The sequence below is a fragment of the Stegodyphus dumicola genome, chromosome 2 (genome assembly GCF_044657685.1).
Source record: "Stegodyphus dumicola isolate Sdum_Otavi_A_Nest chromosome 2, ASM4465768v1".
In the NCBI taxonomy this organism is placed as follows: domain Eukaryota; kingdom Metazoa; phylum Arthropoda; class Arachnida; order Araneae; family Eresidae; genus Stegodyphus; species Stegodyphus dumicola.
The window spans coordinates 179,980,823-179,999,526 of NC_140769.1; positions in this window are offsets into that span (position 1 = coordinate 179,980,823).

Sequence of the window (18,704 nt, forward strand, 5' to 3'; positions counted from 1 at the left end):
AACTGGATTTTCTAGAGGCATTTCACATTCATAAAAATCTTTCTGTTCTAGTTAACGATCCTAATTCCAATCCAAATTTGCCTTCGGCTTTTAGAGAAATTATGTTTTAGTTCTGGTTTCGCCAACAGATGGCGCCACTTGCTTATTCTTGTCCAGGCTTTCTTATCTTATCTAATCATTATTTCCTATCTTGTTCATTTGCGGTTTTGCAGCTGAAGATGATGGTTCGGTAAAACCATCGAAACTAGTCCTGTGAAAATTTTGTAGGTATAACGCTGATTTTTGTTGTTTGACTTCTGAATTAGTATTTATTTGGCGTGTTATTGTGTCTTAATTATAGAAGCCCCAAACAGGCTTACATTTTGCTTTCTTTTTTGCACGTGGTGTGGCCGCCATTTTGTGATTGTAGGAGTTTCGGTGAGTACATTTTTGCAATTTTCAAGTTATGTTTATGTTTTGTACATTTAGATATTGTGCTTTGCTTGTCTGATTTCATGCATTTTGCTTACAAACGTTTTGTTTTCTATTCATTTCAGTGAGGGATTTTTCTGTGTTTTGTGTGTACTTTATTATTGCCCAGTTAATTTAGTTTGATTTTTGCATTGTTTATCATGCCTTCATCCGTTAATCGTTTCACTAAATTACGCCTGAAACGGCAAAAATTCCTGAATCATCTTGACTTTTTACTTAAATGTAAATGTAAAAAATTGATCCCCAATTTTATTCAAATCAAATCTAATCAAAAACCTTCGAGTCGCGTTTCAAGAATTCTGTTAAATTGCAAGCTTGCCTTACTTCGGTCCGTGATAAGGGATACACGTCAACAATTGTCCAAAATTGAACATGAACTCTATAAGCTTCATCTGGAACTCGCTAAATCATATCCAAAATTCACTGCCCTTGAACAAAAGTCTTGGTCTAGAACGGAGAATGCAGTTAACCGTCATAAAAACACCCTTGCAGTTAAATTCGAAAAACTTCTTTTACAGTCTTCCAGTTCAAGTAGTTCAAAAAATCTTCCCATTGTAAACATCAAGCCAATAGTTAATATTTCTAATGTTAGTCTTTCAGAAGAACAAGAGAGAATTCTAAAATATAATTTTAACTTCTCACAAACCTGTAAACCCTCGATTCCAAAGATTTTGGCTCCTATCGAAAAATCTTTCAAGTTCAGTAAAGTTTCAGATTCACAGAAAGAAATGATTAGGCATCTTATCGCTCATAATGTGAAATTCAATAATAAACCTTTGAAACCAAATCTAACTGCGAGAGAAAGAGCTACAATGCGCGATATTCATTCTAACCCGGATATTATCATTTCAAAGGACGACAAAGGCGGCCAGATAGTCGTCATGGATAAGAACACTTACATCGATGGTGTCACTAAACTCTTAAACGAAGGACCATATAATCCGATCCCTAAAGATCCTTCACCTTCGGACTTATCCAAAATAAAAGCTGCGATCAAATCCTCGCAAATCATTTCAAGCAACTTAAAATATTCGCTTATCCCATCTGTTGCGAATTGTGCCAGATTATATGCTCTTCCGAAAATTCATAAAAGTGGTATTCCTTTCCGCCCTATTGTATCAAATTTAGGTACTGCCTCGTATCCTTTAGCTAAATATTTGGTTTCTAGATTTTCCACTCTATTAGACAATAACATTTACACCATAAAAAATTCTATAGAGTTTGTAAAAAAGGTTAAAAACATATCTCCTAGTAATTTACTCATGGTTTCTTTTGATGTAAAATCATTATTCACCAATGTCCCAGTGGAGGGTGCATTAAGATGTCTAGAAACCAGACTCTGCGAATTTCATTTCTCTTGCATCGAAATTGAGGAGCTAATTTCTCTCACTCAACTCTGTTTGAAACAAACACATTTTGTTTTCCAAAATAAATATTACAAACAAACTGAGGGATTAGCCATGGGAAGCCCCCTCAGTCCCATCCTGGCTGATATCTTCATGCATTATTATGAATCAAAATTGTTTGAAACTTTAAACTTCCCGGCATGGTTCCGCTACGTAGACGATACTTTTACCCTGTTTGAAGGTAATAAAGATGATTTAAATAAAGTTCTTTCAACAATGAATTCTATTGATCCTGCTATTCAGTTCACTTTTGAACTTGAGACTTGCAATTCTCTTCCGTTTCTCGACATTCTGGTCACACGTAACAACTTCAGTACTACAGTTTACCGTAAACCTTCATCGGTTTGCCTTCCACCACACTTTAAATCATGTCATCCGACTAAACAAAAGTTAGCTTCATTTTATTCCTATGTTTTTCGTGCTCTTCAAGTTTGCTCCTCCAAATTAGCCCTTGATGAAGAACTAAATTATTTAAAAGCAATAGCTATTGACAGGGGCTTTTCACCCAACATTATTAATCAAGCAGTTAAAAAATTCTCATCTGAACATACTAAAAGCCACACTCTTATTTTAGGAGATTATAAAAATTCTGTTGTCATTCCCTTCTTTCCATCAATTAGCTATAAAGTTGCACATATTTTGCAGAAATTTAACTTTCGGGTTGTTTATTCTCCCATCAATAAAATTCCAACTTCTATACTCAAGGACCCCATTCCGGATATGAATTCCTGGGGTATTTATAGGATTCCTTGCCAGTGTGGTTTAATTTACATTGGCCAAACTAAGAGAGCCTTAAAATTTCGCGTCGAAGAACATGAGGCATATGTTAGAAAAAAGGAAACACAGAAGTCTTCTGTTACTCAACATTGTTGGTCCGAAAATCACACTTTCAATTTTTCTGCTGCCAAAATTATTCAAAAAACATCTTCCATTGGAGAACTGGATTTTCTAGAGGCATTTCACATTCATAAAAATCTTTCTGTTCTAGTTAACGATCCTAATTCCAATCCAAATTTGCCTTCGGCTTTTAGAGAAATTATGTTTTAGTTCTGGTTTCGCCAACAGATGGCGCCACTTGCTTATTCTTGTCCAGGCTTTCTTATCTTATCTAATCATTATTTCCTATCTTGTTCATTTGCGGTTTTGCAGCTGAAGATGATGGTTCGGTAAAACCATCGAAACTAGTCCTGTGAAAATTTTGTAGGTATAACGCTGATTTTTGTTGTTTGACTTCTGAATTAGTATTTATTTGGCGTGTTATTGTGTCTTAATTATAGAAGCCCCAAACAGGCTTACATTTTGCTTTCTTTTTTGCACGTGGTGTGGCCGCCATTTTGTGATTGTAGGAGTTTCGGTGAGTACATTTTTGCAATTTTCAAGTTATGTTTATGTTTTGTACATTTAGATATTGTGCTTGGCTTGTCTGATTTCATGCATTTTGCTTACAAACGTTTTGTTTTCTATTCATTTCAGTGAGGGATTTTTCTGTGTTTTGTGTGTACTTTATTATTGCCCAGTTAATTTAGTTTGATTTTTGCATTGTTTATCATGCCTTCATCCGTTAATCGTTTCACTAAATTACGCCTGAAACGGCAAAAATTCCTGAATCATCTTGACTTTTTACTTAAATGTAAATGTAAAAAATTGATCCCCAATTTTATTCAAATCAAATCTAATCAAAAACCTTCGAGTCGCGTTTCAAGAATTCTGTTAAATTGCAAGCTTGCCTTACTTCGGTCCGTGATAAGGGATACACGTCAACAATTGTCCAAAATTGAACATGAACTCTATAAGCTTCATCTGGAACTCGCTAAATCATATCCAAAATTCACTGCCCTTGAACAAAAGTCTTGGTCTAGAACGGAGAATGCAGTTAACCGTCATAAAAACACCCTTGCAATTAAATTCGAAAAACTTCTTTTACAGTCTTCCAGTTCAAGTAGTTCAAAAAATCTTCCCATTGTAAACATCAAGCCAATAGTTAATATTTCTAATGTTAGTCTTTCAGAAGAACAAGAGAGAATTCTAAAATATAATTTTAACTTCTCACAAACCTGTAAACCCTCGATTCCAAAGATTTTGGCTCCTATCGAAAAAGCTTTCAAGTTCAGTAAAGTTTCAGATTCACAGAAAGAAATGATTAGGCATCTTATCGCTCATAATGTGAAATTCAATAATAAACCTTTGAAACCAAATCTAACTGCGAGAGAAAGAGCTACAATGCGCGAAATTCATTCTAACCCGGATATTATCATTTCAAAGGCCGACAAAGGCGGCCAGATAGTCGTCATGGATAAGAACACTTACATCGATGGTGTCACTAAACTCTTAAACGAAGGACCATATAATCCGATCCCTAAAGATCCTTCACTTTCGGACTTATCCAAAATAAAAACTGCGATCAAATCTTCGCAAATCATTTCAAGCAACTTAAAACATTCGCTTATCCCATCTGTTGCGAATTGTGCCAGATTATATGCTCTTCCCAAAATTCATAAAAGTGGTATTCCTTTCCGCCCTATTGTATCAAATTTAGGTACTGCCTCGTATCCTTTAGCTAAATATTTGGTTTCTAGATTTTCCACTCTATTAGACAATAACATTTACACCATAAAAAATTCAATAGAGTTTGTAAAAAAGGTTAAAAACTTATCTCCTAGTAATTTACTCATGGTTTCTTTTGATGTAAAATCATTATTCACCAATGTCCCAGTGGAGGGTGCATTAAGATGTCTAGAAACCAGACTCCACGAATTTCATTTCTCTTGCATCGAAATTGAGGAGCTAATTTCTCTCACTCAACTCTGTTTGAAACAAACACATTTTGTTTTCCAAAATAAATATTACAAACAAACTGAGGGATTAGCCATGGGAAGCCCCCTCAGTCCCATCCTGGCTGATATCTACATGCATTATTCTGAATCAAAATTGTTTGAAACTTTAAACTTCCCGGCATGGTTCCGCTACGTAGACGATACTTTTACCCTGTTTGAAGGTAATAAAGATGATTTAAATAAAGTTCTTTCAACAATGAATTCTATTGATTCTGCTATTCAGTTCACTTTTGAACTTGAGACTTGCAATTCTCTTCCGTTTCTCGACATTCTGGTCACACGTAACACATCCAACTTCAGTGCTACAGTTTACCGTAAACCTTCATCGGTTTGCCTTCCACCACACTTTAAATCATGTCATCCGACTAAACAAAAGTTAGCTTCATTTTATTCCTATGTTTTTCGTGCTCTTCAAGTTTGCTCCTCCAAATTAGCCCTTGATGAAGAACTAAATTATTTAAAAGCAATAGCTATTGACAGGGGCTTTTCACCCAACATTATTAATCAAGCAGTTAAAAAATTCTCATCTGAACACACTAAAAGCCACACTCTTATTTTAGGAGATTATAAAAATTCTGTTGTCATTCCCTTCTTTCCATCAATTAGCTATAAAGTTGCACATATTTTGCAGAAATTTAACTTTCGTGTTGTTTATTCTCCCATCAATAAAATTCCAACTTCTATACTCAAGGACCCCATTCCGGATATGAATTCCTGGGGTATTTATAAGATTCCTTGCCAGTGTGGTTTAATTTACATTGGCCAAACTAAGAGAGCCTTAAAATTTCGCGTCGAAGAACATGAGGCATATGTTAGAAAAAAGGAAACACAGAAGTCTTCTGTTGCTCAACATTGTTGGTCCGAAAATCACACTTTCAATTTTTCTGCTGCCAAAATTATTCAAAAAACATCTTCCATTGGAGAACTGGATTTTCTAGAGGCATTTCACATTCATAAAAATCTTTCTGTTCTAGTTAACGATCCTAATTCCAATCCAAATTTGCCTTCGGCTTTTAGAGAAATTATGTTTTAGTTCTGGTTTCGCCAACAGATGGCGCCACTTGCTTATTCTTGTCCAGGCTTTCTTATCTTATCTAATCATTATTTCCTATCTTGTTCATTTGCGGTTTTGCAGCTGAAGATGATGATTCGGTAAAACCATCGAAACTTGTCCTGTGAAAATTTTGTAGGTATAACGCTGATTTTTGTTGTTTGACTTCTGAATTAGTATTTATTTGGCGGGTTATTGTGTCTTAATTATAGAAGCCCCAAACAGGCTTACATTTTGCTTTCTTTTTTGCACGTGGTGTGGCCGCCATTTTGTGATTGTAGGAGTTTCGGTGAGTACATTTTTGCAATTTTCAAGTTATGTTTATGTTTTGTACATTTAGATATTGTGCTTTGCTTGTCTGATTTCATGCATTTTGCTTACAAACGTTTTGTTTTCTATTCATTTCAGTGAGGGATTTTTCTGTGTTTTGTGTGTACTTTATTATTGCCCAGTTAATTTAGTTTGATTTTTGCATTGTTTATCATGACTTCATCCGTTAATCGTTTCACTAAATTACGCCTGAAACGGCAAAAATTCCTGAATCATCTTGACTTTTTACTTAAATGTAAATGTAAAAAATTGATCCCCAATTTTATTCAAATCAAATCTAATCAAAAACCTTCGAGTCGCGTTTCAAGAATTCTGTTAAATTGCAAGCTTGCCTTACTTCGGTCCGTGATAAGGGATACACGTCAACAATTGTCCAAAATTGAACATGAACTCTATAAGCTTCATCTGGAACTCGCTAAATCATATCCAAAATTCACTGCCCTTGAACAAAAGTCTTGGTCTAGAACGGAGAATGCAGTTAACCGTCATAAAAACACCCTTGCAGTTAAATTCGAAAAACTTCTTTTACAGTCTTCCAGTTCAAGTAGTTCAAAAAATCTTCCCATTGTAAACATCAAGCCAATAGTTAATATTTCTAATGTTAGTCTTTCAGAAGAACAAGAGAGAATTCTAAAATATAATTTTAACTTCTCACAAACCTGTAAACCCTCGATTCCAAAGATTTTGGCTCCTATCGAAAAAGCTTTCAAGTTCAGTAAAGTTTCAGATTCACAGAAAGAAATGATTAGGCATCTTATCGCTCATAATGTGAAATTCAATAATAAACCTTTGAAATCAAATCTAACTGCGAGAGAAAGAGCTACAATGCGCGAAATTCATTCTAACCCGGATATTATCATTTCAAAGGCCGACAAAGTCGGCCAGATAGTCGTCATGGATAAGAACACTTACATCGATGGTGTCACTAAACTCTTAAACGAAGGACCATATAATCCGATCCCTAAAGATCCTTCACCTTCGGACTTATCCAAAATAAAAACTGCGATCAAATCTTCGCAAATCATTTCAAGCAACTTAAAACATTCGCTTATCCCATCTGTTGCGAATTGTGCCAGATTATATGCTCTTCCCAAAATTCATAAAAGTGGTATTCCTTTCCGCCCTATTGTATCAAATTTAGGTACTGCCTCGTATCCTTTAGCTAAATATTTGGTTTCTAGATTTTCCACTCTATTAGACAATAACATTTACACCATAAAAAATTCAATAGAGTTTGTAAAAAAGGTTAAAAACATATCTCCTAGTAATTTACTCATGGTTTCTTTTGATGTAAAATCATTATTCACCAATGTCCCAGTGGAGGGTGCATTAAGATGTCTAGAAACCAGACTCCGCGAATTTCATTTCTCTTGCATCGAAATTGAGGAGCTAATTTCTCTCACTCAACTCTGTTTGAAACAAACACATTTTGTTTTCCAAAATAAATATTACAAACAAACTGAGGGATTAGCCATGGGAAGCCCCCTCAGTCCCATCCTGGCTGATATCTACATGCATTATTCTGAATCAAAATTGTTTGAAACTTTAAACTTCCCGGCATGGTTCCGCTACGTAGACGATACTTTTACCCTGTTTGAAGGTAATAAAGATGATTTAAATAAAGTTCTTTCAACAATGAATTCTATTGATCCTGCTATTCAGTTCACTTTTGAACTTGAGACTTGCAATTCTCTTCCGTTTCTCGACATTCTGGTCACACGTAACAACTTCAGTACTACAGTTTACCGTAAACCTTCATCGGTTTGCCTTCCACCACACTTTAAATCATGTCATCCGACTAAACAAAAGTTAGCTTCATTTTATTCCTACGTTTTTCGTGCTCTTCAAGTTTGCTCCTCCAAATTAGCCCTTGATGAAGAACTAAATTATTTAAAAGCAATAGCTATTGACAGGGGCTTTTCACCCAACATTATTAATCAAGCAGTTAAAAAATTCTCATCTGAACACAATAAAAGCCACACTCTTATTTTAGGAGATTATAAAAATTCTGTTGTCATTCCCTTCTTTCCATCAATTAGCTATAAAGTTGCACATATTTTGCAGAAATTTAACTTTCGTGTTGTTTATTCTCCCATCAATAAAATTCCAACTTCTATACTCAAGGACCCCATTCCGGATATGAATTCCTGGGGTATTTATAAGATTCCTTGCCAGTGTGGTTTAATTTACATTGGCCAAACTAAGAGAGCCTTAAAATTTCGCGTCGAAGAACATGAGGCATATGTTAGAAAAAAGGAAACACAGAAGTCTTCTGTTGCTCAACATTGTTGGTCCGAAAATCACACTTTCAATTTTTCTGCTGCCAAAATTATTCAAAAAACATCTTCCATTGGAGAACTGGATTTTCTAGAGGCATTTCACATTCATAAAAATCTTTCTGTTCTAGTTAACGATCCTAATTCCAATCCAAATTTGCCTTCGGCTTTTAGAGAAATTATGTTTTAGTTCTGGTTTCGCCAACAGATGGCGCCACTTGCTTATTCTTGTCCAGGCTTTCTTATCTTATCTAATCATTATTTCCTATCTTGTTCATTTGCGGTTTTGCAGCTGAAGATGATGATTCGGTAAAACCATCGAAACTAGTCCTGTGAAAATTTTGTAGGTATAACGCTGATTTTTGTTGTTTGACTTCTGAATTAGTATTTATTTGGCGGGTTATTGTGTCTTAATTATAGAAGCCCCAAACAGGCTTACATTTTGCTTTCTTTTTTGCACGTGGTGTGGCCGCCATTTTGTGATTGTAGGAGTTTCGGTGAGTACATTTTTGCAATTTTCAAGTTATGTTTATGTTTTGTACATTTAGATATTGTGCTTTGCTTGTCTGATTTCATGCATTTTGCTTACAAACGTTTTGTTTTCTATTCATTTCAGTGAGGGATTTTTCTGTGTTTTGTGTGTACTTTATTATTGCCCAGTTAATTTAGTTTGATTTTTGCATTGTTTATCATGACTTCATCCGTTAATCGTTTCACTAAATTACGCCTGAAACGGCAAAAATTCCTGAATCATCTTGACTTTTTACTTAAATGTAAATGTAAAAAATTGATCCCCAATTTTATTCAAATCAAATCTAATCAAAAACCTTCGAGTCGCGTTTCAAGAATTCTGTTAAATTGCAAGCTTGCCTTACTTCGGTCCGTGATAAGGGATACACGTCAACAATTGTCCAAAATTGAACATGAACTCTATAAGCTTCATCTGGAACTCGCTAAATCATATCCAAAATTCACTGCCCTTGAACAAAAGTCTTGGTCTAGAACGGAGAATGCAGTTAACCGTCATAAAAACACCCTTGCAGTTAAATTCGAAAAACTTCTTTTACAGTCTTCCAGTTCAAGTAGTTCAAAAAATCTTCCCATTGTAAACATCAAGCCAATAGTTAATATTTCTAATGTTAGTCTTTCAGAAGAACAAGAGAGAATTCTAAAATATAATTTTAACTTCTCACAAACCTGTAAACCCTCGATTCCAAAGATTTTGGCTCCTATCGAAAAAGCTTTCAAGTTCAGTAAAGTTTCAGATTCACAGAAAGAAATGATTAGGCATCTTATCGCTCATAATGTGAAATTCAATAATAAACCTTTGAAATCAAATCTAACTGCGAGAGAAAGAGCTACAATGCGCGAAATTCATTCTAACCCGGATATTATCATTTCAAAGGCCGACAAAGTCGGCCAGATAGTCGTCATGGATAAGAACACTTACATCGATGGTGTCACTAAACTCTTAAACGAAGGACCATATAATCCGATCCCTAAAGATCCTTCACCTTCGGACTTATCCAAAATAAAAACTGCGATCAAATCTTCGCAAATCATTTCAAGCAACTTAAAACATTCGCTTATCCCATCTGTTGCGAATTGTGCCAGATTATATGCTCTTCCCAAAATTCATAAAAGTGGTATTCCTTTCCGCCCTATTGTATCAAATTTAGGTACTGCCTCGTATCCTTTAGCTAAATATTTGGTTTCTAGATTTTCCACTCTATTAGACAATAACATTTACACCATAAAAAATTCAATAGAGTTTGTAAAAAAGGTTAAAAACATATCTCCTAGTAATTTACTCATGGTTTCTTTTGATGTAAAATCATTATTCACCAATGTCCCAGTGGAGGGTGCATTAAGATGTCTAGAAACCAGACTCCGCGAATTTCATTTCTCTTGCATCGAAATTGAGGAGCTAATTTCTCTCACTCAACTCTGTTTGAAACAAACACATTTTGTTTTCCAAAATAAATATTACAAACAAACTGAGGGATTAGCCATGGGAAGCCCCCTCAGTCCCATCCTGGCTGATATCTACATGCATTATTCTGAATCAAAATTGTTTGAAACTTTAAACTTCCCGGCATGGTTCCGCTACGTAGACGATACTTTTACCCTGTTTGAAGGTAATAAAGATGATTTAAATAAAGTTCTTTCAACAATGAATTCTATTGATCCTGCTATTCAGTTCACTTTTGAACTTGAGACTTGCAATTCTCTTCCGTTTCTCGACATTCTGGTCACACGTAACAACTTCAGTACTACAGTTTACCGTAAACCTTCATCGGTTTGCCTTCCACCACACTTTAAATCATGTCATCCGACTAAACAAAAGTTAGCTTCATTTTATTCCTACGTTTTTCGTGCTCTTCAAGTTTGCTCCTCCAAATTAGCCCTTGATGAAGAACTAAATTATTTAAAAGCAATAGCTATTGACAGGGGCTTTTCACCCAACATTATTAATCAAGCAGTTAAAAAATTCTCATCTGAACACAATAAAAGCCACACTCTTATTTTAGGAGATTATAAAAATTCTGTTGTCATTCCCTTCTTTCCATCAATTAGCTATAAAGTTGCACATATTTTGCAGAAATTTAACTTTCGTGTTGTTTATTCTCCCATCAATAAAATTCCAACTTCTATACTCAAGGACCCCATTCCGGATATGAATTCCTGGGGTATTTATAAGATTCCTTGCCAGTGTGGTTTAATTTACATTGGCCAAACTAAGAGAGCCTTAAAATTTCGCGTCGAAGAACATGAGGCATATGTTAGAAAAAAGGAAACACAGAAGTCTTCTGTTGCTCAACATTGTTGGTCCGAAAATCACACTTTCAATTTTTCTGCTGCCAAAATTATTCAAAAAACATCTTCCATTGGAGAACTGGATTTTCTAGAGGCATTTCACATTCATAAAAATCTTTCTGTTCTAGTTAACGATCCTAATTCCAATCCAAATTTGCCTTCGGCTTTTAGAGAAATTATGTTTTAGTTCTGGTTTCGCCAACAGATGGCGCCACTTGCTTATTCTTGTCCAGGCTTTCTTATCTTATCTAATCATTATTTCCTATCTTGTTCATTTGCGGTTTTGCAGCTGAAGATGATGATTCGGTAAAACCATCGAAACTAGTCCTGTGAAAATTTTGTAGGTATAACGCTGATTTTTGTTGTTTGACTTCTGAATTAGTATTTATTTGGCGGGTTATTGTGTCTTAATTATAGAAGCCCCAAACAGGCTTACATTTTGCTTTCTTTTTTGCACGTGGTGTGGCCGCCATTTTGTGATTGTAGGAGTTTCGGTGAGTACATTTTTGCAATTTTCAAGTTATGTTTATGTTTTGTACATTTAGATATTGTGCTTTGCTTGTCTAATTTCATGCATTTTGCTTACAAACGTTTTGTTTTCTATTCATTTCAGTGAGGGATTTTTCTGTGTTTTGTGTGTACTTTATTATTGCCCAGTTAATTTAGTTTGATTTTTGCATTGTTTATCATGACTTCATCCGTTAATCGTTTCACTAAATTACGCCTGAAACGGCAAAAATTCCTGAATCATCTTGACTTTTTACTTAAATGTAAATGTAAAAAATTGATCCCCAATTTTATTCAAATCAAATCTAATCAAAAACCTTCGAGTCGCGTTTCAAGAATTCTGTTAAATTGCAAGCTTGCCTTACTTCGGTCCGTGATAAGGGATACACGTCAACAATTGTCCAAAATTGAACATGAACTCTATAAGCTTCATCTGGAACTCGCTAAATCATATCCAAAATTCACTGCCCTTGAACAAAAGTCTTGGTCTAGAACGGAGAATGCAGTTAACCGTCATAAAAACACCCTTGCAGTTAAATTCGAAAAACTTCTTTTACAGTCTTCCAGTTCAAGTAGTTCAAAAAATCTTCCCATTGTAAACATCAAGCCAATAGTTAATATTTCTAATGTTAGTCTTTCAGAAGAACAAGAGAGAATTCTAAAATATAATTTTAACTTCTCACAAACCTGTAAACCCTCGATTCCAAAGATTTTGGCTCCTATCGAAAAAGCTTTCAAGTTCAGTAAAGTTTCAGATTCACAGAAAGAAATGATTAGGCATCTTATCGCTCATAATGTGAAATTCAATAATAAACCTTTGAAATCAAATCTAACTGCGAGAGAAAGAGCTACAATGCGCGAAATTCATTCTAACCCGGATATTATCATTTCAAAGGCCGACAAAGTCGGCCAGATAGTCGTCATGGATAAGAACACTTACATCGATGGTGTCACTAAACTCTTAAACGAAGGACCATATAATCCGATCCCTAAAGATCCTTCACCTTCGGACTTATCCAAAATAAAAACTGCGATCAAATCTTCGCAAATCATTTCAAGCAACTTAAAACATTCGCTTATCCCATCTGTTGCGAATTGTGCCAGATTATATGCTCTTCCCAAAATTCATAAAAGTGGTATTCCTTTCCGCCCTATTGTATCAAATTTAGGTACTGCCTCGTATCCTTTAGCTAAATATTTGGTTTCTAGATTTTCCACTCTATTAGACAATAACATTTACACCATAAAAAATTCAATAGAGTTTGTAAAAAAGGTTAAAAACATATCTCCTAGTAATTTACTCATGGTTTCTTTTGATGTAAAATCATTATTCACCAATGTCCCAGTGGAGGGTGCATTAAGATGTCTAGAAACCAGACTCCGCGAATTTCATTTCTCTTGCATCGAAATTGAGGAGCTAATTTCTCTCACTCAACTCTGTTTGAAACAAACACATTTTGTTTTCCAAAATAAATATTACAAACAAACTGAGGGATTAGCCATGGGAAGCCCCCTCAGTCCCATCCTGGCTGATATCTACATGCATTATTCTGAATCAAAATTGTTTGAAACTTTAAACTTCCCGGCATGGTTCCGCTACGGAGACGATACTTTTACCCTGTTTGAAGGTAATTAAGATGATTTAAATAAAGTTCTTTCAACAATGAATTCTATTGATCCTGCTATTCAGTTCACTTTTGAACTTGAGACTTGCAATTCTCTTCCGTTTCTCGACATTCTGGTCACACGTAACAACTTCAGTACTACAGTTTACCGTAAACCTTCATCGGTTTGCCTTCCACCACACTTTAAATCATGTCATCCGACTAAACAAAAGTTAGCTTCATTTTATTCCTACGTTTTTCGTGCTCTTCAAGTTTGCTCCTCCAAATTAGCCCTTGATGAAGAACTAAATTATTTAAAAGCAATAGCTATTGACAGGGGCTTTTCACCCAACATTATTAATCAAGCAGTTAAAAAATTCTCATCTGAACACACTAAAAGACACACTCTTATTTTAGGAGATTATAAAAATTCTGTTGTCATTCCCTTCTTTCCATCAATTAGCTATAAAGTTGCACATATTTTGCAGAAATTTAACTTTCGTGTTGTTTATTCTCCCATCAATAAAATTCCAACTTCTATACTCAAGGACCCCATTCCGGATATGAATTCCTGGGGTATTTATAGGATTCCTTGCCAGTGTGGTTTAATTTACATTGGCCAAACAAAGAGAGCCTTAAAATTTCGCGTCGAAGAACATGAGGCATATGTTAGAAAAAAGGAAACACAGAAGTCTTCTGTTGCTCAACATTGTTGGTCCGAAAATCACACTTTCAATTTTTCGGCTGCCAAAATTATTCAAAAAACATCTTCCATTGGAGAACTGGATTTTCTAGAGGCATTTCACATTCATAAAAATCTTTCTGTTCTAGTTAACGATCCTAATTCCAATCCAAATTTGCCTTCGGCTTTTAGAGAAATTATGTTTTAGTTCTGGTTTCGCCAACAGATGGCGCCACTTGCTTATTCTTGTCCAGGCTTTCTTATCTTATCTAATCATTATTTCCTATCTTGTTCATTTGCGGTTTTGCAGCTGAAGATGATGGTTCGGTAAAACCATCGAAACTAGTCCTGTGAAAATTTTGTAGGTATAACGCTGATTTTTGTTGTTTGACTTCTGAATTAGTATTTATTTGGCGTGTTATTGTGTCTTAATTATAGAAGCCCCAAACAGGCTTACATTTTGCTTTCTTTTTTGCACGTGGTGTGGCCGCCATTTTGTGATTGTAGGAGTTTCGGTGAGTACATTTTTGCAATTTTCAAGTTATGTTTATGTTTTGTACATTTAGATATTGTGCTTTGCTTGTCTGATTTCATGCATTTTGCTTACAAACGTTTTGTTTTCTATTCATTTCAGTGAGGGATTTTTCTGTGTTTTGTGTGTACTTTATTATTGCCCAGTTAATTTAGTTTGATTTTTGCATTGTTTATCATGCCTTCATCCGTCAATCGTTTCACTAAATTACGCCTGAAACGGCAAAAATTCCTGAATCATCTTGACTTTTTACTTAAATGTAAATGTAAAAAATTGATCCCCAATTTTATTCAAATCAAATCTAATCAAAAACCTTCGAGTCGCGTTTCAAGAATTCTGTTAAATTGCAAGCTTGCCTTACTTCGGTCCGTGATAAGGGATACACGTCAACAATTGTCCAAAATTGAACATGAACTCTATAAGCTTCATCTGGAACTCGCTAAATCATATCCAAAATTCACTGCCCTTGAACAAAAGTCTTGGTCTAGAACGGAGAATGCAGTTAACCGTCATAAAAACACCCTTGCAGTTAAATTCGAAAAACTTCTTTTACAGTCTTCCAGTTCAAGTAGTTCAAAAAATCTTCCCATTGTAAACATCAAGCCAATAGTTAATATTTCTAATGTTAGTCTTTCAGAAGAACAAGAGAGAATTCTAAAATATAATTTTAACTTCTCACAAACCTGTAAACCCTCGATTCCAAAGATTTTGGCTCCTATCGAAAAAGCTTTCAAGTTCAGTAAAGTTTCAGATTCACAGAAAGAAATGATTAGGCATCTTATCGCTCATAATGTGAAATTCAATAATAAACCTTTGAAACCAAATCTAACTGCGAGAGAAAGAGCTACAATGCGCGAAATTCATTCTAACCCGGATATTATCATTTCAAAGGCCGACAATGGCGGCCAGATAGTCGTCATGGATAAGAACACTTACATCGATGGTGTCACTAAACTCTTAAACGAAGGACCATATAATCCGATCCCTAAAGATCCTTCACCTTCGGACTTATCCAAAATAAAAACTGCGATCAAATCTTCGCAAATCATTTCAAGCAACTTAAAACATTCGCTTATCCCATCTGTTGCGAATTGTGCCAGATTATATGCTCTTCCCAAAATTCATAAAAGTGGTATTCCTTTCCGCCCTATTGTATCAAATTTAGGTACTGCCTCGTATCCTTTAGCTAAATATTTGGTTTCTAGATTTTCCACTCTATTAGACAATAACATTTACACCATAAAAAATTCTATAGAGTTTGTAAAAAAGGTTAAAAACATATCTCCTAGTAATTTACTCATGGTTTCTTTTGATGTAAAATCATTATTCACCAATGTCCCAGTGGAGGGTGCATTAAGATGTCTAGAAACCAGACTCCGCGAATTTCATTTCTCTTGCATCGAAATTGAGGAGCTAATTTCTCTCACTCAACTCTGTTTGAAACAAACACATTTTGTTTTCCAAAATAAATATTACAAACAAACTGAGGGATTAGCCATGGGAAGCCCCCTCAGTCCCATCCTGGCTGATATCTACATGCATTATTCTGAATCAAAATTGTTTGAAACTTTAAACTTCCCGGCATGGTTCCGCTACGTAGACGATACTTTTACCCTGTTTGAAGGTAATAAAGATGATTTAAATAAAGTTCTTTCAACAATGAATTCTATTGATCCTGCTATTCAGTTCACTTTTGAACTTGAGACTTGCAATTCTCTTCCGTTTCTCGACATTCTGGTCACACGTAACAACTTCAGTACTACAGTTTACCGTAAACCTTCATCGGTTTGCCTTCCACCACACTTTAAATCATGTCATCCGACTAAACAAAAGTTAGCTTCATTTTATTCCTATGTTTTTCGTGCTCTTCAAGTTTGCTCCTCCAAATTAGCCCTTGATGAACTAAATTATTTAAAAGCAATAGCTATTGACAGGGGCTTTTCACCCAACATTATTAATCAAGCAGTTAAAAAATTCTCATCTGAACACACTAAAAGCCACACTCTTATTTTAGGAGATTATAAAAATTCTGTTGTCATTCCCTTCTTTCCATCAATTAGCTATAAATTTGCACATATTTTGCAGAAATTTAACTTTCGGGTTGTTTATTCTCCCATCAATAAAATTCCAACTTCTATACTCAAGGACCCCATTCCGGATATGAATTCCTGGGGTATTTATAGGATTCCTTGCCAGTGTGGTTTAATTTACATTGGCCAAACTAAGAGAGCCTTAAAATTTCGCGTCGAAGAACATGAGGCATATGTTAGAAAAAAGGAACACAGAAGTCTTCTGTTGCTCAACATTGTTGGTCCGAAAATCACACTTTCAATTTTTCTGCTGCCAAAATTATACAAAAAACATCTTCCATTGGAGAACTGGATTTTCTAGAGGCATTTCACATTCATAAAAATCTTTCTGTTCTAGTTAACGATCCTAATTCCAATCCAAATTTGCCTTCGGCTTTTAGAGAAATTATGTTTAGTTCTGGTTTCGCCAACAGATGGCGCCACTTGCTTATTCTTGTCCAGGCTTTCTTATCTTATCTAATCATTATTTCCTATCTTTTTCATTTGCGGTTTTGCAGCTGAAGATGATGGTTCGGTAAAACCATCGAAACTAGTCCTGTGAAAATTTTGTAGGTATAACGCTGATTTTTGTTGTTTGACTTCTGAATTAGTATTTATTTGGCGTGTTATTGTGTCTTAATTATAGAAGCTCCAAACAGGCTTACATTTTGCTTTCTTTTTTGCACGTGGTGTGGCCGCCATTTTGTGATTGTAGGAGTTTCGGTGAATACATTTTTGCAATTTTCAAGTTATGTTTATGTTTTGTACATTTAGATATTGTGCTTTGCTTGTCTGATTTCATGCATTTTGCTTACAAACGTTTTGTTTTCTATTCATTTCAGTGAGGGATTTTTCTGTGTTTTGTGTGTACTTTATTATTGCCCAGTTAATTTAGTTTGATTTTTGCATTGTTTATCATGACTTCATCCGTTAATCGTTTCACTAAATTACGCCTGAAACGGCAAAAATTCCTGAATCATCTTGACTTTTTACTTAAATGTAAATGTAAAAAATTGATCCCCAATTTTATTCAAATCAAATCTAATCAAAAACCTTCGAGTCGCGTTTCAAGAATTCTGTTAAATTGCAAGCTTGCCTTACTTCGGTCCGTGATAAGGGATACACGTCAACAATTGTCCAAAATTGAACATGAACTCTATAAGCTTCATCTGGAACTCGCTAAATCATATCCAAAATTCACTGCCCTTGAACAAAAGTCTTGGTCTAGAACGGAGAATGCAGTTAACCGTCATAAAAACACCCTTGCAATTAAATTCGAAAAACTTCTTTTACAGTCTTCCAGTTCAAGTAGTTCAAAAAATCTTCCCATTGTAAACATCAAGCCAATAGTTAATATTTCTAATGTTAGTCTTTCAGAAGAACAAGAGAGAATTCTAAAATATAATTTTAACTTCTCACAAACCTATAAACCCTCGATTCCAAAGATTTTGGCTCCTATCGAAAAAGCTTTCAAGTTCAGTAAAGTTTCAGATTCACAGAAAGAAATGATTAGGCATCTTATCGCTCATAATGTGAAATTCAATAATAAACCTTTGAAACCAAATCTAACTGCGAGAGAAAGAGCTACAATGCGCGATATTCATTCTAACCCGGATACTATCATTTCAAAGGACGACAAAGGCGGCCAGATAGTCGTCATGGATAAGAACACTTACATCGATGGTGTCACTAAACTCTTAAACGAAGGACCATATAATCCGATCCCTAAAGATCCTTCACCTTCGGACTTATCCAAAATAAAAACTGCGATCAAATCCTCGCAAATCATTTCAAGCAACTTAAAATATTCGCTTATCCCATCTGTTGCGAATTGTGCCAGATTATATGCTCTTCCCAAAATTCATAAAAGTGGTATTCCTTTCCGCCCTATTGTATCAAATTTAGGTACTGCCTCGTATCCTTTAGCTAAATATTTGGTTTCTAGATTTTCCACTCTATTAGACAATAACATTTACACCATAAAAAATTCTATAGAGTTTGTAAAAAAGGTTAAAAACATATCTCCTAGTAATTTACTCATGGTTTCTTTTGATGTAAAATCATTATTCACCAATGTCCCAGTGGAGGGTGCATTAAGATGTCTAGAAACCAGACTCCGCGAATT